Source organism: Protopterus annectens, chromosome 11.part0 (assembly GCF_019279795.1).
Source record: "Protopterus annectens isolate FY-2018-M chromosome 11.part0, PAN1.0, whole genome shotgun sequence".
NCBI classification, from domain to species: Eukaryota; Metazoa; Chordata; order Ceratodontiformes; family Protopteridae; genus Protopterus; species Protopterus annectens.
In genome coordinates this window covers 996,728,966-996,752,673 of record NC_056745.1, presented here as the reverse complement: position 1 = coordinate 996,752,673, position 23,708 = coordinate 996,728,966, and positions in this window count along the sequence as shown.

Genomic DNA, 23,708 nt, shown 5'->3' with positions numbered 1-23,708 from the left:
CTCTACAGAGTCTCACAGTGAGATGCTGGATGTTGGAAGAGAGTAGAACAGGTCCCAGGAATAGTTCACTACAGGTGCTCCAGATACTGAGTTTTATTTTTGTGTATCAATGCTTGTAACTCCACTGTACCCTTTCAAAACTACAAAACTTATTAAAGCCACCTGAATTATAGTATACAGGTTCATCAGAGGATCAACATCCACAGCCATCTGCACAAAGTATGCACATAAAATATTACTTTCTATCATTTTTAAATTTGTGTAACTGTTAGTTGCATGTATAATTTTGTTGTTGGATCACACTTACACGAGAAAGTTTCTACTTTGGTGTATTCACAGGTGATTCTTTATCTGGCACCAGCACTGTGAAATTGATTATGCCTGATGCTGGACGTTATGCATCTTCTGATAGTGATAGCAGTGTTGAGCTGTCAAAGTCAGGGAGTATAGAATGTGTGCAGCACAGACCATGGACACTGTACTACCCACATCTCACAGGGAGGGCAGGCTAAAGGGAACAATATTAATGAGGGAAATATCCTAGTTCTTAGTGCTCATAGGCAGAGAGGTTCATATTGGGGTGGTGAGAATATTGCTCACTGGAGACACAGTTACCACCCTACCATGAGGCTGGTAACTCAGTCATCATAATCCAGTATATTTGCTGGTCCATTGTAGAGCCACAGGCTAGAACCACCATGGCCATGGTGGAGATAGTGAGGGTGATGTAGGATGTGCCTGATGACTTATGGGTGGGCAAGATGTGCAATGTCTTCTCTGGCCTACCCTGTGGCCGATGTGTTATCCATAGAGCCAGTCATCTACTACATCCACAGATGTTAATCAACATGGTTATGGATTACTGAGATCCTGTTCCATAGCAACATCTGTTATGGAGATACCTACCCCAAGGAGAGGACATTCCTCTGCTTGTGGCCATCATCATGGTATCCGGTCTCACAGCAAACATCAGCATGCAGCACAGCAGCATCTAGGCTGTGTCTCAGTGCATCCAGGGAAACTTCTGGTAGAGACAGTTTTCTTGGCTGGGGTCATTCATTGGATGTCAAACCCTCTATCTTACTTGCCATGGATCTGTCAAATAAATTAAGCCACAATGCTGCAATTATGATTACGGCTGTGTCCTTGCAGACCCACACTCACACTAATATAGCCCACACTACACCACGCACCTTCACTGACACTAGCCCTTCACAGCAAGCATTGAATTAAACGCCCCCATCTCCCTTAGTACTGACATTTCACATAGATGCATGTTTTAGTCTTGTACTCCTCAACACTCACACATTTCTCTGAAAAAGAGTTTCACTTCTACTATCCCTTCCTCACTTATGAAAATTATGATAACTGTGTCCTGCCTTTGTATATTGCTGTTAGGGTTGTCTGTGTCTCATGCATAGTGTGGCCGGCCTATGCCTGGATAAGCACAGTCTGGTATTGACTTTCCATGCATCATTTTTACTGTAGTGTACTTGCTTTACTCTTGTATATTATGTTGTTGAGCTATGTACAACTTCCTGCCTCTTTGCTAGTGCTACAGGATACTTTGTCCACTTCTGTGTGGCATGATCATCCCCTGCTGCTGGCTCTTCCTTCTTCTCGCCCTCCTCTGACTTCTCATCTGACTCAGCCTCCACTGCCTGTTGAGGTGGAAACTGGTGGTCCTACAAGTGCCCACCCTGCTGTATCTGTTTTTTAGGTATGCTAACATTGCACACAGTCAATATTTTTGCACATCTGGCATGGTCTTACTTCAGGGACAACTGAATAAATCCTGAGAAAGGGCGCCTTCAGTAACCCAGCACTCAATAAAAGTTTTTGTTTGTGATTGTGCATTGTTGTAACCATGGTATATTTGATTTTTTTTATTTCTTGTAGATGCTGTGAGCAAGGGTTCCAGGGCATAATTGACATCACAAACAACATGCTAATGTTGGAATTCACCCTTGTAAAGGGTTGGTACAGGCCACATGAGTGCCATAGGCCTGGGTAGCCTGCACATACATTATAGATGATCCCCCTGAGCATTACAGATTACCTGTGATTTGATGAACTGATACTTTTTTGTTCATGTACCTCCCTCAAAGTTAATCAATTGGTGCTTTTATTTCAACGTGGGTAAAGGCTGTGTCCCACAATCCTCAGGAAAATGGGTTATATCATACAAATCCTGAATAGTGTTGGGCATACCTCTCAACTGTACAGATTTTCGCAGAATATCCAGATTTCTGCCACATATTTTCAGTATGTTCCTCATAAAAATTGTGTTTTTTTGACAAATCATTGGGAGGATTTAAGGATTAAAGTCAATAAATAATGACATTCATATGAGATCAGACTTCATATCCTTCAGAAAATGTATGGTAACACAAATCATGTTACTCCAGCAACTTCCTAAGTTTATAAGAGCAATATTTAAAATGTGCCCCTATTTTTGGGCCTTTGTCTCCCCATTTTGACATTTGTCCAGATTTCTTGCAGTAAGAGATTGAGAGGTATGGTGTTGGCTCTCTCCTCTGTGATACATGGTGAGAATCACATATGCTTCATCAGATGCTGAAGAATGGGAATCTGATGGGGTCATTTGAAGATAGACTTTTGAGATGCTCCCACTGTGTCCCCAAGGGTTAGCTGAAAGGTCCCTTTGGCTAATTTGTTTATTTTATTTTTATTTTATCTTACATTTGTTAACCGGAATAGTCCGACTGAATACAGGTTAATTTTCAGCGGACGTCCAGGGAGAAAAGCTCCACATGTGGACAGATACAGAAGAGTTAACAGTAGCAGTTTTTACACAGTAACATATAGATATAAGTTACAGAATTATTGGAATACATGCATACATAAAAACTTTACAATATTAATTATCTTGTTGGAACAGTTTTAGTAGTACAATACATTTGAGTGAAATAGCTAATGTTTCAGACTTTTTAAGACTGTTTCTATAGGTAGCTAGAGAGTAAAGCAAATGGTGAATTGGTTAGTTAGGGTTTGTACAGGGGTACAGCTTAATGTATGTAAGGTTACATAACACCATAGTGTACACTGGGATAGGCAGTCCATGACTCCCACAAGGAAGATGGCTCCTGTCCACTATTTCTTGAATTGTGCCCTCTTCAACATATGTCTATAGCTTCCAGAATCAGCAATTTGGATACCTGTGGCACAAATGCAGTGGTAAGGCTGACACTGCACCCACTTACTAGTGAGTCTACCAGACAATGTTTGGTACTGGAAACAAGACAGCCTGGCATATTATCTAGATTCATAAAGCTAATGTTTTTGGCACTGGGGACAGTACTTAGGACTTTTTGGAATAGATCAGAGGGATGATGTGGACATGCTAATGTGCTGTAGAAAGTTAATGAGATGGGCTTTGATTGTTTTAACTTACAATAGGCTGGTTGTTCCTGCAAGATGTGGAAGGCAGCCAGTGGATAAAAACAAAATAAAACAGAATAAAACATCTGTTAAAAAGGAGGGAGGAGAAGAATTTAATAAAATGTAAAGTTACAGAATGGTAGGATATCTACCCTTCCTGAAATAATATAAGTAGAAAACACTCTCATAGAGTAATGATGCTTTATAAGGGGGGCTATTAATAATATACTAAGGGGTAAGGCAGGATACTTCTTAGGTACTAGAGGGAATGGGGTACAGTTTATGTGAATTTTGGAACATGGCCTGGTGGGCAGTAGTATCTTGGTAGATAGAAGCTAGGGTGTAGCAGAAAATGGGTTTGCCTCCTCTGCACTGGGGTGTGGGTTGCAGGACCTTTCAACTATTTCAAATTGATGCCAATAACATTTTTATGTTCTTTTTTCTCTCCTTACTGTCATTCTGTTAGCCATCCCAGTGTCTCACATCTTTTGCTGGGTCTACTGGCACTCCATTTAATCCCCAGTCCAATGTCCAGGATTAAAGTGGGGCTAGCAAGAATCTTAATTGCAACCTGGGGTGGGTAGGGGTTGTTGCCTATCTTCAAGCCTGGAAGATTATTTTATGACCTACTTTTTTTCTTCCTCACTCCTATGCAGTTCCTGTAGTGAAGTCAGGGTTGGGCATGAAGTGGGTGCATGTGACATTTCGCCCTTCCTCATTGGCAGCTCAACCATGCCACCACCCTATTTCCCCTAATGGTTATTTTAGCTGTTTATATCGAAAAGCCTCCACCAGGGATTGTCTTCAGAGACTCCCACAGGGCCAGAGTACTCACAGGAATGGTATCCAGATCCCTTTCTGTCACTCTGTTAATCACCTGAGCTGATAGTTGAACCCAGGTCAGCTGGGCCATAGGCTTTACCCTTCTATGCCACCGCAGCAACCCGTCAATAGTATTTCAAAGGAAAATGATGCTCTCAAATTTGGTATAGGGTAAAGCCTGACACATGACCTTCTCACTGTTATGTTTGAAAATAATTATTCAGCAAACAAAAGAATAAGAAAGATGCCTATGCATATGTATTATTAAAAAAAAAACAGGGTACTAGCTGGTGGCATCCCCTGATGAGTGGGGAATATGTAATGGGGAAAGATATCTGCAGTTTGCCTGGAAAGCTACACTTCTTCACAGTTGTCCTGATCAGCTGAATTCTACAGTTTAACAGCCTTAGTTAAGATTGGCAGATTAGCAAATTGTCAAGGATAGGGTGGTCAGTGCATGTATAACATTTTCAGTAAATGGGCTGCAATGTATATGAACATAAACTTTGATGCTTACCTAACCAGAGATTCTGATTAAAACAGTGATAGTTTTATAGCACAAAATAGATACAGACCGTAAGTTATTGTTAGTGATCGTTTTATGACTGATTGTTATGTTGATGCAATAAAGCTGAGTGATAATTTTATGACTGTTATGTTGAGACAATGAAGCTATGAGTAACAATTATTAATAGTTGTTTAAAAATACAAAGTATGAAACTTATCAACAGTACTTGAACTGATTAGAGGGTTCCTGTCAATAAACATTGATTGAGAATTCAATCAATTGTGGTATGTCTTTTTGTTAGGGGAGAACCAGGACAAGAGTTTACACGATAATATTTAACTAATGTGCACGCTCACTTAGTGAAGTCACTCCAGTCAGAATGTTTTCTTTTCCCAAGGTGCAATGATCTCAGGGGTTATAATATTAAGTGCAGGAATCATACCTGCATGGGGAATGAAGGTTGATTGCTCACCCCCCCCCCCCCAACACATACCCTGGGAAAGATCTCCTTTTGGAAACCTTTTAGCTTGCACTGCTTGCGAGAGTTTTAAATATGCACTAAGTTTGTGAGCTGTCACAGTAAGGTGAATGAATAAAAAGTGTTTGTATCACATGATGGCCTGCAGCTCATAAATTATCATTTGTAGATTATATTGTTTGTAAGAATCGTGTCTTTCATGAAAGAAAACTTAATTCAATCAGAGTTCATTCATATGGTGGGCATGACAGCCTCTCTTTTATGAAATTTAAATTCCAAGAGAAAATATATATATTTTGAAACAACTCTAAATGCAAATATTCATTTGAAAAGATTTAGAGGCAACGTTCATTGAGACATCTGATGCCAAATAAATTCAAGTGAAAATTTAAAAAAATGTACTTTGAAGGCAAAAAAGAAAGGCCACTTGGTTAACGTAGCAGTCCTTGAAATGAGTAGTAGTTACAATTTACTACATTATTTGGCTATGTACTTGGAGTACCTTTCTCACTTAGGTGCATGGACTAAAATCAAACATAAATGGCTTGATTTCCATTTAGACACAGAAGAGATAGTCTAGGCTGAATGTCACTTAGCTTACATCAAGACATGAGTAACATCTCTTGAAAATAACAGTTTGGAATCACATACAAATGCTTTATTCAACAAGGCCAATAATTTATTTGTTGTGACATCAGCTTTTAATACACGGAAATATTATAGCCAAACAAGATGTGAATTGCAGTAGTAGTATTAATCATAATTATTTTTGTCACTTTAATATGTAAATTCAATTTTAGTTTTCTCTTGGTCTTACTGTTTGTCTTTTCTTTTAATTTTTTTTTTTTTTTTACTCAAAGGAAAGATTCAGAGATGCTGAAAACGGTCTGAGTCCAAGGAATGGAGAAAGGATCCATTTTATAGTGAAGGCTGAGGGACAGGAAATAAAATAACTTGAATCTTTGCTTTGTCGTGTAAGAATCTCATGACGATGTACAAAATCTGACCTAGCCAGTCTCCACTCATAAGCCATGGTTAAAGATCTATTAAAGAATGCTGCTAAATTTTTCTATTTAAACGGTAAGTAAAGATTGTGCAGAATGATTTTCTCAGCCAAGTTTCTCTCACAAGTTCTGATTATCACTCTTCTCAGTTCTTGTCCTTCTTTACTTACGCACTATTTGAAGAATTTTCACAAATCCTTCAAAAGTAACCTCATTGTCCAAACACTGCCTGATATCCTTCATACATGTATGAAGACAGAAGGCTGCTAGTCCGAAATGCTGCTTCCCTGCAGTCGGACTCATAAAACCAGAGATGTGATAAGTACGCTTTTAATATACAAAGATTTCAGGGTCAAACTGATGAAGGGATTTGTTCCTGCAAGCTTTGTATATTAAAAGCGTATTTATTGTATCTTTGGTTTTGAGTCTGTTTTTTATGAGTTGCTTTTTGTTACTGTTGACTACGTTTGGGCAGCTTCCTGTTTCTTTTGAGTGGCTTCCCTGCAGTCATTATTTGAACCATTCAGGCAATATATGATGCATACGAGTCTGAGACTGTATTAATTATAAGGAGGACATTCTCAAAGCTATGCTGTGGGCTGCGCCAACTGCAAGAACTCATTTACAATTTTGACTGGCACTGAAGTGAGTTATTACAAAGAGCCATTGATTTGATTTTGCATATTATTTGGAGCCATTGTACGACTAATTTGTGAGCTCTTTCATTAGTTGCTGTCAGGAAGCATAGCATTATGGATTCCGTAGCTTTAAGATATCACATGACTTGTGCTGCACAGTATATAGTTCATATTTATAGGAACCTTAGTTTGCTATCTTTAAAAAGCAAAGTGGAGACTGCTGGATAAAAAACTGAGCCTCTTATGTAGACTTATAAAGATTATTTATCTCTTGAAGCCTTAATAGCTATGTTTCTGCTGCTATGTGACTTAGCTGTTGGGTACTGCAACCTCAGATTTACCATTTACCAGACCATTTCCCCTATGGGGCTTCATGTGCTCCATCATTCATTCATTGACAAAATGTTTGGTTTGGTTTCTTTCATCAAATGATTTCTTCATTGAAAAGTGAGAGAAGGGAGCACTGGTGAATTATAATGCGGCAGTCTTGATATACCTCATTTTTGAAAGGAATTCTGTTAAACATTAGGTGAAGCTGCTGTTTTGCATAATTAAAGACTATGCCTAGATGTCCATGGTTTGAAAAAAGCATTTTCGGCCTTGTTTTTGCAAACCTTCAGTTCAGCTGAATGAAATCAGATTATGCCCAGTGGAGTATGATTTATATACAAGTAAAATGCAGCTCATAACTCACAGAGGGACAGAAAAAAAATTGCAAAATGAGGAAATTGTGCAGCAAAAAAAAAAAAAAAAACAAAAAAAAATCTCATCCTTAAATGTAAAGATTGTAAGCTTGATGGATGCATTTAAGGCATTCGTGGATAAATATATTGAAGAATTATATATGGGGCATAATATCTGAACATATTAGTATTAAAGTCCTGAATTCGTGTTATGTTATGTTATGCTACTTCGCAAGATCAGATTGTGAACATTTTCTGCATTTAGTTAAAAGTTTAGTCTGGAGCTAACTTTTGCTAGCCATTCCCTGATGCATAACTGATGTAATTCAAAAGATGTTCTAGCAATAATCATTAACACATAATTTCTTTTAATGCAGTCTAGCCTATTTATTCCAAGGCAACAGGCACTGAACTAGACTCATGTCGATATTTTGACAGTAGTGACATTTAGTTCAGAAAATGTTATATCAATAATCATTGGCACATCATTTTTAAGGCAACTTAGCCCATGTATTCTTTCAAAGCAGCAGGCACTGGATTTATGCTGATGTTTTGCTGATAGTTACATCAGTCACAAACTGACTACATTTAGCGGATAACACTTTCAGCAAAAATTGAAAAAAAATATTTTTTGTGTGTGGGGGCATGCCTATGTGGAGGGATACCCCCACACCCCTGAAAATAAATATACCTACTCCAGGGGTACACAATAGTGAAGAATAGGGAATGCTCCTAAAGTGCTTTGGCTAAACATTTTCGATCACTTTGCATTCAACTGAACTGCCTTCGATATAGTGACACATTGCCCACTACATCTGTGGATGAGACATTGAATTGAAAACTTTTTTCTGTGAACAGTGAAATCTAAATAGGTAATCTCTAAATATCTAAATTAGTAACAGTTCTATTTCATGTGGAATTATTCAGATGAAGTTCACTTCTGCAGAAGCTCTCCATATAGACTTAACAACTTTTCATTTCATTAACATTCTTTCTTATGTTTACTCTTCTCTTCTGTTTACACTGCACTACACATGGCTGGGTCTTGTGGTGTGATGCTAGTAAACTTTACACAGTTTCTCGTAGTTCATCCAACACTACCAATAAAACATGTATACTTTATTTCTGCTTAACAGTAAGAAGTGTATCTGGTCAACAAAGAGACTTTAACTGCTAGAGGAGGCAGAAGTTTGACTGTGGAAAAAAAGTACCTTACATGTATATCATTTGATCGTTGTTAAGCAATTTGTAATCTGGTTTTGCAAGTCTGATGTGTTTGTATGAAACAAATGTGAAACATTATTTTGTCCATTATTCATTTTTTAGCACAATTGGACAATTGAGGTGAAAGGTCAACAATATGGCATAATTGCTTTGTGCATGGTCTGTATATGGATGAACATGGCTGACCCTGCTGAAAAGATAAAGTCAAGTCATTAGTCTGTCTTTGTAGGACTAGTCTACATTTCTGCAAAGCAAATTGGAATAATTTTCTGCAGTTACTTGCATCACAATCAAACACACGAGTGTGGACATTAATGGATTATAATGGCACAATCGGAGTTGTTTCTTATGATGGAAATACTCTGAAATATGTAATTATGTTATTATTAGTTTGTACTTTTTGATTTACCTGTTGCTGGAAAAATCTACAAATCTGCATATTTAAAGCACACATGCAAATTACAGTCACATTTTTATTAAACAATAAATACAATTTCAAAATTTTGTAAGTAAGTGTACTTTTAAAACAAATGGGAAGGTGAATCCAAAAAAACAGGCATTTATGAGGTTTGGTAACAAACCAAATTGTCCAGAGACATCTTCAGGTGGGGCAGATAAATGTAATAATACGAATTAGGGGGGGGGGTTGAAAGGGTTAAATGGAAATGAGGGATGACTGGTAGGAAATGAGGTAAGGGTAGGGAGGAGTTTGAGGGGTTTAGGCAAGTGTAACTGGGGAAGGAGTCACATTTTGGCATGGACTTGGTGCTGTGAGTATTACGTCCATGACAACATGTAGGTACTGAGGTGCAGGTAGGCCTTGGTCTACTTTTAGTCAGGAATTGGAAGTGGAGGAGTGTGTGAGTAGAGAGAATAAAGTGTTTTGGCCGTGGTGGCTCTGTGTTAGTGAGATTTGTTTTCAGCATTGGTGTTTCAGGTAGACAAGTCTGGGTGCATTAGGGATTTTGTAGGCAGTCTGGCTCAGTTCTTTTCTCATTTGTGTTGTGTGTTTTGCAGAGAGCAGCAGTTTCCCAAGTTCTTTCATGGGTTGGGAAGTGGTGGCGTGCAGTGGTTGTTACCATGTATGATCAGTTGTACTGGGTAAGTCGAAGAATACCTCTCAACTGTTCTGACTTCCCTGTTATCACATTTAAAAGTTGCCCCCCCACTTTTTTTTCTTCTCTAAGAGAGTATGGGGGTATGATCAGAGGCTAACAGTGCCACAAGTTGTTCACAGGCATGGAAGCTTACTCCATTAGAGAATGCAGAGTGGCTGATCAAGTTGTGGTTCAGTGCTTACACATCATCATTACTTGTTCAAGTAACTATCCATTTTTCACCTTTGGTTCCCTCTGGTCCATGAAGTAGGTGGGAGAGGGATCCCTGGGTGGTAGTTCAACTATCTCATTTAGTGGTGTTGGCTGTGATACAGTAACACTCTCAGCGAGGTGGGAGTGTTTTGGCTTAACCACAATGCCTATTCTCAGGCTTCGCAATCTATATATAACAACCATTAACCAGGCCTGTAGGGGTGGCATTAAATGGTTAATTGGATTCTGTAGCCAGTCACATAGTTGGATGGTGTCATTACTGTTCATCATCATCCCTTAAGTTTATTCATTCTGTGCATTATCAGGTTGTAGTGGTCTGTTGATGGTTTCTTCCTTCACAAATGTTACCTGTCCATCCTGGGCTAACTTCCCTTTAACCTATTCCTAAAATGTTGCTATATTCTTACAAATATATTCATAATGGTCTAATTAATATCCCAGATGTAAAGTTCATGAAACTAAATTGCATGATATGTTTTGGAATTGTGAGAAAATAAATTTTTTTGAAGAATGTTAAAATGTAGCCAAAAAAAATCTGTGGTTACACGGCAGTCTTCCACAGAGCCTGGAGACCTGTGTTTCAAATGTTTTATCTTCGAATATGGTACAGAAGTGTTCATCTCTTCTATCAATGTGTTTCCATATCAAACAATACACTGTAATGTGGGGGAGGCAGGAAAATCATCTTATGCTAGCTGTATGAAAAGATAGGGTAATGTCTTCATTTGTTGTAAGGCAACACGCTGTTGTTTCATCATCCGTATGTAGTTTTTGTCAGGCTTACCCACCGTGAGATCAAACTATTTACTTTAAAATTGCAAGAATTTACACATTTTAATCCCAGTAAGATGAAAGTCTTTACCAAAGCAAACATCTCTTTTTCGCAGAGCACCTGTGAGAAGGCACGTGATTACCTTATCCTTCAACACCCTATGTGAACATATAGGTATCCTAGATACCAAAGCTCATACAAACGTTTTTTTTTATTTCGGCGCTAGATCCATAGTCTCTAAGCTGTTGTCTTCCCTGTGCCATATATGGTCTTATTACTTCAGTTGTTGTCCTTCCTCAGCTGCCTCAAACATGCAGTGGTAGGAATAACCATGTATGATAAAAAAAGTACAAAAGAAACAATTTAGTGATTTGCAACAGACTCATCTTTCCAGCATTCTCCTTCATACATTATGTCATTATCTTATTCCTTATTATAAATGGGATATTCTTTTCTCTGAGGAAGTCCAACTTCAAGAATAGGAATATTTAAGTGGGTAGATGGCATAGGTTTCCACAAAGCTCCTCTACAAAAAGTGTTTATTTGTATTTTTGTATTGAGGTTTTTTTTATTTAGAATAAATCTATGTCAAACTTATACAAGTAAATATAATATAAACGTTTAGATGTCAAATTTACCTGCTGCAGCAGCACTGCTGTCTTCAGAAGTACTGGACATCATCTAAGTCCTGTGTTCAGGACTGCTTCTCTGAATTTACTTGCTATGTGATGCTTTTGCAGAGTACAGGTGTACCTTGCATTTGCTACATCGTACCATTTAATTTCCTACAATGACAAAAGCCATCAGATAAGGTGAAACCCACTCAGTAACTCCATCATCGTATTTCAGGTCTTCAGACAGTAGAATTAACTCCATAGCATAACAATCATATCAGACCTCCTTTTTCTCATATAGTGATTTTATAGGAGAAATAGTGTTTGCTCATCTCCAGTGATTGTATTCCACTTCTGTAAGTTCATATTCTATAAGTCACAATTACACATTTTTAAGTTTTTTCACTACTACTTACTCATCTATACATCTATTTACTTCCTCAGTGGATGTAAAAATCTACTTGTCCTACAGTCTTATAATACCTGGGCAAATTAATGTGCTGCCTTCAAATCCTCAGGTCATATGTGTAACCATTGGGAGAAAACTGCTCATAATGAGTGATCTATCATCTCTCAGTGCTATTACAGGCCCTATGCTTTAGGAATGCAATTTTACCAACTCTGCATTCATACAGAATTTCTGAACTCACTGCGTACAATGAATTATTGCTGCTACTGAGTAGGGTAGACCAGACTTATTTTATTTATTTAACATTTGCTGACCAAGAAAATCTGACTAGGACAGAGTCTATTTTCAGCAGAGGCCCAGGGATAAACACTCCAGGCACCTGTCCTTGGAAATGTGGCAGGAAATCTGAGTACCTGGAAGAAATCCACCCAAATGCAGTGAGAACATGCAGACTCTGCAAAGAAGGCATCTCATCTGAGAATCGAACCAGAGAACCTTTTGCTGTGAGGCAACAATGTTAACCACTGCACCACTGCATTTAGCCAAGTAATGATTCATAGTTCATTCTGTTAGTTCATCAGGCATTCCAAGGCAAACTGAATACCACTTATATGTTCTGAGTCTGTTACAAGGTGTCCCATCAGTAGGCTTTGTTTGTAAACATCATCTATGAAGCTCATAGAGAGTATGCTCACCAGGTGCCCAAATTACTTAATCTGACTACTTTTAACATGGTGAATTGGGGTCTGTACTCGCAGACTCTGCTGGCTTGCCCAGAAGTTTTGGTGAAGAAATATATGTTCTGTCACTCATATATGTGATCTCATCCTTTGTCCTGTGTTTCAGTTCTCCTCTCAAGAGCACAGCTTAGTATAATACCTCTAGGGCCGGTCCCAGTTATCTTCTGTCATGATGTCATGAGCAAGGCCTGTCAGAATTCTTTGTCTTCCACTTGAGGGAGCTGTACATCCCTTCACATACAGACAGTAATCCATTTCTTTCTTTCTTTTTTTTTCCAAGAGATAGTTATGAAGTTGGATTTGGAGGCAATGTATTTTATCCTATCCAGTTCACACTCAGTAGTGAACATTTCTAGTCCATGGCAAAGATCTCATTCACTTGTGGCTGAAAGGATTGCATCATCAGCAAACAAATATAAGTCCATCTTTTGTTTCTAAACTAAAATTGACATGATCTCAGCTGTACCTTAATATTTTGCCCTTGTAAATTCTGACCAGTGAGGGAGACCACAAATCCTTGATGAATTCCTGTGCCAGACTTGAACATATTTAAATTGCCACTGATAATTCAGGCACATTTCATGTTACTTAAATAATAAGCTCTGAATTTTGTGCAGCAGTGCTCATGGGAAACATTATTTTAGTTCTTCTCAGATGTCATTCAAGGTGACATAGTTATATGCTTTCCCTGGGTCCACAAAGCACATGTAGAAAGTACTATCAAAGTCACATGACCTTCCAAAGACTCTGAAGCAGAGGCTTGATTACTGGCTAAAATCTTTTTTCCAGCAACTTGATATCCACTTTCCAAGACAGGTTGATAAGTATATTCTCTCTATTAACAGGAACAGACACACCACAGTCTCTCTATTTTATAATATGGACCACTCTACCTATTTGTAATTTTAGAAGTAATGACCCAACTTTCCACTCAACATTGAAAAGGTGGGTTAATCAAAATGCAACAACAATATTTTTGGTTATTTCTTATCCATTTTAATTTTTTGATAGTTGTATAAAATGTTGCAACATGAATTTCAATTGTGATAAGGGACTGACGTCTGACTATGATGTACTAATAAGCCCTGCTCTAGGAGAACACTTCTGTACGGATGGGCTTGAGTGGAGGGTGACATGTGCTTCTATTTTCTGTACAGAAAAATAATAATGCTAGTATGCCTTCTGGTTATGGCAGATGAGAAGTTTTCTGCAGGACACTAACTTGTGTAACACATAAAAACATATGGGGGGGGGGTAATATCTGCATGCACTAATCCAGCTTGTGTTCATGGAAGTTTTACTCCCACTCCCAAGCTAGGCTAATAGACTCTATAACACTTTGGCTGTAAAACTATCATATCAATGGACTACTTTATGTGTATAGTACCCACCACCTCTTCTCCTTGCAAGATGCCTTTATTGCAAAATACTTTGTTCTATTCTTCTGATAAGTTAAATTCCTCCTGAAGGACTATAAATTAGTTAAAACTTGAAAAGCATACTCAATCTTTCTGGTGCCAGGCACAGGCTACACAGTTTGCCTTGAGTAAGTTTTTATTTTTGTAAACATTTGCATAGGTCATTAGTAAGTAAGGAGACTATGGGGAAGTGAAGAAGATGATTGTTGCTGAATGGGGCATTACAGGACACACTGGTGAAATTGTGCCAGTCACGGAGGAGGAAGGAAGGCAAGGGATGGGGATGGAATCCAGGTCACTGGAGAAAGAACAAGTCAATTAGCTGGATGTAGAGGATGGTGGAGGTAGGGCAGTGATAAAAATGAGTAGTTAAGGAGGAAGATTAACAAGACAGAGAGGGTACATGCAGAAGGTAGGGGAATGAGTGGCAATAGACCTAGAAGACAAACTTAGGGAATTGCAAATGCTAAAAAAGAAGGGGGGGGGATTATGGAGGGAGCCAATTGACCAAAAAAGTTATAGGGAGATTTAAAAAGTTAGAATAAACTAGATTGCTGCTACTGCTGAGAAAAAGGGCAGGATTGTTGGCAAAAAAAGAGATGAATGATAAGTTTATTAGAGGAAGAAGACACTGGTAGAGTCAGTATGGGCTTGTAGTTTGTGCAAAAGAAGAAATATTAAAGGTATTTAGTGGATTCGATGATTGACTGTATTCAATGACAGAAAATGTGAAATTAAGTTTTGTGGTTTGGCAATGTGTTAGATAAGAGAATAACAGTGTTTTCTACAGGGAGATAAGGAAAGGATAGGTGGGAGAAACCACTCAGTAATGAAAGAGGTGGGTTTGGCAAAGCAGTTAAAGTATTTGCCTCTTAAGCCTAAAGTACATGGCTTGATTCTAACTTCAAGTTATGGGCAAGCCTTAAAATGTACCTTCAGGGCAGTTAGCATAGTACTCACATATGAACCTATGAAGTCAGGAAATGGGAAGGTATGATGGGTAACTGATGCCCTTTTATTAGTCATTAGCTTTTTTCAGGTGGTGGATAATACTATGATATTTTTCAAGAGGGGAATCTTGTGGAATCGATGAATGAAACTTCAATGGTACAAATGTACAAATGGAAGAGAGACAGATAAGATTTGCCGTTTTACAAAGCATTCTCCTTATTGTTATGCAGGTGATAAATTATTTATCAGGGTATCAATGGAAATGATGGATAGGGTTCTGCCACATTTTATAGGTAAAAGAGCAGGATGGTTACATAAAGTAACTTTTGTCAGCAGACCATTGATGAGTGTTGATGAAATGCTTGGAAAAGTTGGTGGAAAAGGGAAAAATTAAGCTAAATATAGTACTAATGGTCACCCAAAAGACATTTCACTGTGCTGCCTGGGATTATATGTTTGGTGGTTGTGGAAAGAGTGATAGGACAGGAAAGCTGGTTGAGCTGGTTTACGTCAGTAAATAAAAAAAAAAAACATGCGTGAGAATACTTATCAATGGTGGCTTGTTAGAAAAAGTGTGTTTGGGGAGGGGTGTAAGTCAGGAAATCTGAGTGTCATTCGGCTTTTTTTGTCAGGAATTGAATATTTGTTGCAGCACCTGAAGGATTTATTCAGTTAAGGAAAGTGAAGGAACGGAAACAGTAAGGCACCAATATCCAGCACTTCAAAAACTAAACTTTGCAGCAAATTAACAATATCTATTTCAATGAATAAAATAAATCACAGTAAAGCAGTCAAGCTGAAATATCAGACTATCACCAGCAACCAAATAGATTTTAAATCTGCTATTTAAAGAAACAGTATCAGCTTTAAATTTATAAATATACGTTCTTACCAGTTCTAGCAAACTTTCATAGCATTAAACTTTTATTACGAAAATATACTATTTTTAATACATACAAATGTAAAAGTTGGTTAACATTTTACCAACTTTTAGTGTACCACTTAATAATACAGAATGACAAATACTTGAAAGTTTTGCGTTTGTTTACATGGAGAAAAAAACTTTTTAACATTAAATAAATTAAATAATAACTACCTTACATTACTTAATGTATACAAAAATACATAACTGGAACAATTATATCAATAGCATACCTAATATTTCATTTTAACCATTTTTAATATGCTCCAAATGCCTATTTATTCAATAGTAAACCAACAGCTCAACAGTATTCATTATGCCCAGGTATATACAAAGCCCCAAGTTAATGATCAACAATATTTCTTTTTGATCCAGCATTTTATGTTTAGATATAACAGATAAACCATCTCATTTTACCATATCAGTGCCCACAAAAATGAGCAGCAACATGTTCAAGTCAATGTTTATGTAAGGTGCTTCCAGAGCATTTACAATTAATATCGATCAAATAAACCACTATTCTTTGTTTCAGAGATCTTGATGTTTGACCAGCATAGAAAGTCCCACACTGGCATGCCGCCATATATATATTATCTATTCAGTATTACAAGTAATCAAATATGTAATCTCAAAAACTTTAAAAGTGCCAATAGAGGTAAAAGATTTAGTTTTTGAAATAATCTTACAGTAGGCACAATTAGCCACAGCATGTCTTGTCACTTAACAAACTTTTCTTAATTTTGTATCCACTAGTAACATTCCTTTTAAAACCTGAAAGGTATTCCCCTATATTTTTCCTTGTTTGGTAACAAAAATGACAGTAATCATCCAGACATGTTCAAAAAATATACCTGATTTAAGAAGGTACCAATATTTATTAATAACCTCCTGAATCTTGAAGGTGTTGGTACCAATGTAGGTATTAATCTAGGTATAAGCAAATGTTTGTTTAATTCAACATTTCTTTTAGTAAAGTTTAATAGATCTTCCCTAGACTGATTTGAATCTGTAACATGCATATTTTACTTGAGCTTTTCTTTATCCCCTTCTAATAAATCTAGCTTCCATTTTCACAGCCTCTGATTCAAACAATTCATTTGAACTACAAATAAGTTTCAATCTCAGAAACTGTGCTGTAAGTATATTCTCAGTTGCATGATTAGGATGACAATTAGCGGCATCTAAAATTGAATTTTTAGTGAAAGTCTTACACTATAGGCTAGTAGCAATAGTTCAATCAATAAGTTTTGTTACATTCACATCACATCAAGGAAATCTATATTGAATAAATCCATTTTGTCACAAAAAAATGAATCCAAAGGCATTTAAATTTAAATATTCAACAAATTATTTCCAAATATCTACAGGACCAGAGCAAGCACACCAACAGTCATCTAGAAAATGCTGCCATATATTTAAATATTTTTTAAATGGATTGTTCTCATTACAAATCAAATTGATTTCTAGATAACCCATACAGAGGTCCACATATATAGGAGAAAAGGTGCTACCCACAGCAGTACCTTAAACCTACAAATACCAATTTTCAAGTACTAATAATTTCAGGAAGAATTCAACATGGGTTTTAGAAAACATTTCAGAAAACATACACCATTATTTAACTGCTAGTAATCCCCCTCCATGAGAAATAGTAGTGTACAAAGATTGTACATTTAGTGTACATAAATATGAATTCTGCAGTACTTGCACATCATTCATAAGTTTCAAGAATTCATTGGTATATTTTATGTGAGCTCTTACAAACTGTAAACGTGGTTTAATTTGGGTCTCTAAAAACACTGACAACAGTTTTAAAAAAGAACCACATCCAGAAACTATTGATCTTCCTGGAAGACTCGTCCCTGATTTGTGAATCTTGGGTAGAACACAAAACCATTGTGATTTTGGATCATCTATTGTAAGATGTAATACTGTATCTGATATTGCACCATCATTTTTAGCCTTAATCAAGAATCTATCCACATAACATTTAAATTGTAAACCCAGGTCAAATGATAATTTACAATATGACACAACATCATTCAACTGTTTTCTGTCCTCTTTATCATAATCAGCCAAGTCACATAGGACTATTTCACCCACTTTATATGCGCTGACAACAACTGTAAACTCATTATTTCGTAAATTATCCAAAGCAATTTTTTTGTTTTTTATTCAAGTTATTAATATGATTTTTTAAAAATGGTGCTTTGACTTGCATGTAAATCTCGAAGCACATGTTGCTCAAACATCTTAACCACAGAGTGGTGCAGAAGCTAAAAAGTAGATTTTAAAATTTCAAAGAGATATCTATTGTACTACTCATATCCTTCCTTTGACTATAATAAAATTTCATATTCTAATAACAAAATCATTTGACATCCATAACAGCAGAATATTGAGAGACATAAAAAGATGGAATGAATCCAACACCTTTATTTAATACTTCCATTTCATCCTTCAAAAAAGTAAATGATGTCAAATGTGCAACCAACTCATTTTCATTGGATTCATTATCAGTCAATTGTTCAGTCACGTTTAATTCCATAAGCCATTACTTCCTCATTATTCTCTTGAATACTTCCTCTGTTGTTTCTTCTCTTATGGTTCTCTCCTGCTCATCTAAAGGGCTTCTAGGTCACTTATTCAACAATGAATTAACAACTACAGTTTCCCTTATATCAGTTTGGCTATCTGTATTCGAGCAATTCAAGGAAAATACTGAAGCACTGGATTCTGCACATTACAGTTGCAAATCAATCTAGTGAAGATCTACTAAATTCTATTAATAGAAATGTTGAATTAAACAAACATTTGCCTATACCTATATTAATAACTACATTTGGTACCAATACCTTCAAGATTTGTGAGGTTATTAATAAATACTGTTACCTTCTTAAAGCAGACATATTTTTTTAACAATTTCTGGATGATTACTGCCATTTTGGTTACCAAACAGGTAAAAATATAGGAGAATACATTTTGAGTTCATAGGTAAGTACTAGGCTATCTGCCCAAGGACATTTATAATCCTAGCCAGAGTGTTTTGGCTTTCACCACCCCCCTTAGATTAGTTCCCTGTGCCTCTGATCAGCAGAGACATTAGTTCCCTGCGCCTTTGTCCAGCAGAGCCACTGCAGTGATCCCCGGGGTAAATTTTCTGTTTCCCATCCACCCGTCAAGGTTTCTCTTGAAGAGTGCTAGTGAGGGGCTCTGCCTGATGTGTATTGGAATCTTGTTCCAAAGCATGGGGAGTCTCTGGGTCAGGAATCTATCCCTCCAGCACATCTTATTTATCATTGTGGTAAGGTTTATATCCCTAGAGCGTGTAGCTGTTTATATCCCTAGAGCGTGTAGCTCTCAGGGATTTGTTTTTTTTTCTTAGGTGGAGCATATCCGTCAATTCTGGGTTGGACATGGCCTTTTATGTCAAGCAGAGATCACCTCTGAGTAAGCGGTATGCAACCGAGTACAACTGGAGTTTCTTTAGTCGGGCTGCATAGGACATCTGTTTGAGGCCAGTAATCCTCTTGGTGAGGTACTTTTGTGGTCTTTCCAGCTGTTGCAGGTGTCCTGTAAGGTATATCCCGAATTGGGCATTGTATTCTATAATGGGTCTAATAAGTGATGAGTAGAGGGGCACAATAACCTCCTTTGTTCTGGATTAGAACCCTTTTGAGATTAGGTAGGCCACATAGAAGGATTTTCTAACCACCCTGACAATATGATTATCAAAGGAGAGATTGCTATCTACTTGAGTCCCCATATCCCTTATTACTTTTTCTGTATTTAGGGGACTACCACCTATGTGGTAGTTCGCAGGTACTTTGATTTTTCCAAAGGGGATAGCTATGCACTTTTTGGCATCCAGTTTGAGGCCATGATTTTGACTCCAGGTATCCATCTCAGTGAGACCCTTCTGGAGGGTGTCTGTATCATCCAGAGAATGAATTATGGCCCCTAGTTTGCAGTCATCTGCGAACTTGGTCAGCTAATGTCCTTCTGTGCTTGCCTGTACCTCTGAGAAGTATATACCGAACAGGATGGGTCATAGGACTGAACCCTGGGGGATGCCACTTGTAACTGATTTAGAATCGGACCCAGATTCTGGAACTCTCACCGTGTTGGTTCTGTCCATGAGACAATTTGCAACTCATCTTGTGACGTAGGGGTTAATGTTCATGTTGGTGGGTTTGCTTATAATACCAGAATGGGGAATGGTGTTGAAAGCCTTTGTGAGGTCTAGGTAGGCTGTGTGGACCTCCTTACCCTCATCTAATGCCTTGGTAACTGTCTCATAGAAGTCCACTAGGTTTAGGAGGCATGATCTGCCCTTAACAAAGCCAAACTGGGTGGGGTCCAAAGTTTGGAGGTTCCCAATGTCTCTGTTAATGAGTTCCATGATGATGTGCACCATAGCCTTGCAGACTAGGCTAGTCAGGCTTATAGGGCAATAGTTCCCAGGGTCCGTTGTTGTGCCACCTTTGTGGAGTGGGATAACTGCTGCTGTGCACCACTCTGTGGGTACGTAGCTTGTAGAGAGGCTGAGTTTAAACAGTGTGTTTAGGTGAGGGGTTAGTTCATTTTGAAGCTCTTGTAAGACACAACCTGGGACACTGTCCAGTCCCTTTGAGGCGGTGTTTTTGGCTTTGGATACGGCTGTTTTATCCTGTGTGTCGGTGATTGCTAGGGCCTTACATTCTTCTGGTATGGTTATGGGCCCTTTTGGGGGTGAGAGGGGTGTGAAGTTTGCACTAAACCTGTCTGCCAAAATGTTGGCAATATCAGTCGGTTCAGTGTATTTTGTGCCATTGTGCACCAGCTCAGAGCAGATCTGAGAGTTTCCACTTAGGTTCTTGACATACTTAAAAAATGCTTTGTGGTTACCTTTGGAGTCCTTGGCAATTTTTCTTTTGAAGCTAGCCTTGGATGATTTAATGAGGGATCGTAGTTTCTTGCTGATACTGATCTGGGATGTCTTTCCTTCTAGGGATTTTGCTCTTATCTTTACTAGTTTCCTCCTTCTATTGTAGAGCCTGTTTATGGCAGGAGTCCACCAGACTGGTTTCCTTTTCTTGGAGGAGTGAGTCTTGGTTTTACTTGGGATAGCACAATCTATGCATTCCTGCAGATGACCATAGAGTGCCTTTGTATAGGCTTCAGCAGCTTGGATGGCATTGTCCATTGGCGTGGGGGCTGTGAACCTTTCCACCTTGGTCTTAAGCAACATGAAGTTTGCTTTTGAAAGGTTTTTCATGGTGATTTCCTTGACTGGGTTTGGGGGCGGAATGTGAATATCCAGAGTGATAAGTCTATGGTCTGATCTAACCAGCGAGGGGTTGATGTCAGGTGTGGAACACCGGTCGCCCATGTTGGTGACGACCAGGTCCAATATGTTGTTCCCTCTGGTGGGGGAGTTGACCAGTTGATCCAGGGCATTTGAGTTTATAAATTCTAGGAAGCGTTGGGCAAGGGAGTTAGTACTTGAGTAGTTCTCCCAGCTAATGTCTGGGTAGTTGAAATCACCCAGTATTAGGGTGTTTGGTAGGGCCTTCATATTTCCCAGTGTCTCCAGAAATGTGGAATGGGGTTCCTGGGTCATGGTGGGTGATCTGTAGCAAGCTACAATTTGGATTGCAGTTTTGCCCATTGTTAGTTGCACTTGGATGATCTCAGATGCATCGTGCTGCACCACTAACCTGGAGGTGTGAGTATCCTTGATGAATATGGATACACCCCTGCCTTTTGTGTTTCAGTCTGGGTTCTGTGGCCGGAAGGTATGGTTTGAGTTATAGCCTGATAGTGCTGGGGTGCTCTCTGGAGCCTTAAACCAGGCTTCTGTTACTGCACAGATATCGATGTTCTCCATACTGAGGAGTGCCTTGAGTGCGTGCATTTTGAGGTTTAGACTTCTGGCGTTGAGTAGTATCACCCTCAGTTTTTGGTTACTTGTGCTATTAACGGTGGTGGGTTTGTCTTTTGAGCCTTGCCTAAAAAAGGCACTATGGGGGAATCAAGAGCCTTTGCCAGTATTCGAAAGCCTAAGGGTGACAGATGCAAGCCGTCTCTTGCAAAGCAACGTGGCTTGTCGAGTATGTCATCCCAGTCAGACAGATACTGGATCCCCTTTGAATGACACCAGAATCTTAGCCAATTGTTGAAGTTGATCATTTTTTCTTTATACTGTGGCATCATTCTTGCTGAGGATAGGATGCTACTCAGGGTCAGGGTCATACCTGCCTGGGCTACATGATCAGAGAGCTCTTCCATGTCTCTTTTCATGTAGTCCAGGGAGGTACGTCTCAGGTCATTCACACCAACACGTACAATGACAGAGTCATATTTGTACTTGTTCTGGAGTGACCTGAGTGCTTGTGTTATGTGGCGGATCCTGGCACCCAACAGGCAGCTAACTGTAACCTTCCCCTTGTCCAGCCTAGTTAGTGGGACATCAGTGTGCCTGACTATAGAGTCGCCTATCACTAGTGTGTTGGGTATGTTATTTTGCCTTAAGGGCTGTGATTGCGTGGCACACTGATTATGTGAAGTATGTGTTTCATGGTTGGTGATGGGTTGTGGAGGTTGCTTGGATGTCTACTTTGGAGGTCTCTGTTGCTTTTGCAGATTTTTATTTAGAGCCTCCGAGTATGTTTTCATGTATTTATGTGTATTATTTGCCTGTGTTGGTTTGTTAGGTCTATGTGAGACTGGTGGTGTGTTGCAAGTATTACCGTTCTCCTCTTGACAGTCAGTTACAGTTTGGGGTTGAGAGAGCTTTGCCTCCAGTCTGGCTGTATAATTGCATCTCTCGCATATATTAGTGTTTGGTTTTAGGAGGAGAGGGTTGTCTGTGTACATGAGGCAGTTGTGACATTGCCTCAAAATGCCCAGATTCACCAGTTGGACTGGATAGTACACCGGAAACTGCCCTTTGGACATGTCTGAATAATTAGAGTGAGCTGTTTTTCTGATTGACTGGTGTGGACGAATAGAAAGCCTTGTCCTTCTGGACAGTATAAGGGGGGCTAGTGCTGGGGGTATTTAGTACTTGTTATGAGTTTTAAGCAAGTGCTGGGCTGTAAAATGAAAGGTTTGAGTGCTAAAGTTGAAGGTTTGTCTAGTTCCAAGGGAAAAACTGAAGAGTAGACTCCGTGGAGTCGGGAATAGTTTAACCCTAGCTAACCGGGGCTGCCGGGCAAGCAAAACCGCACAAATGCGTTTTTTATATCAGAAAGATTAAAGAGATAGAAATTAGCCCAAAATGGCAAATAAAACTACAGTTTTTGGGCAGAAACCACTCCTCCAAAGGCAGGTAGGCTGTTCAGAGCTCTCCACTCTCACTGGTGAACAAAGAACTTTTTTGTCCAAGTAAGGTATGACCAAACACAGAAGCTTAAACACAGTCCAGGTATCTGCAAGTATCTGAAACTGAACTTTTCTAACTTAGTAAGGCGGGAAAATAGCAAGATTTTTTTTTTGTTTTTTTTCAAGAAAACAGTAGAAACAAATGCAAAAACACTTTCATAGTGCAATAATGGCTGTTGCACTTGAGTGGGAAGCCAGTAACAGTTAAAAATAACATTTACAACAAAAAATGAATTTTAAAGTGCAGGCACAAATAAATGCAATTTCAGTGTAAAATGAGCGTTCTGAGAAGCAATAAATGCCAGAAAACAAGTGTTTAGGCGGAAATAGCAATAAGCAACAAGAAAACCAAAAAAAATGGTACTTAAACACTCCAAAGTCTCTCCTTTTGTCTCTCTGGCATTGTATGTCTCTGCAGTACACCTGG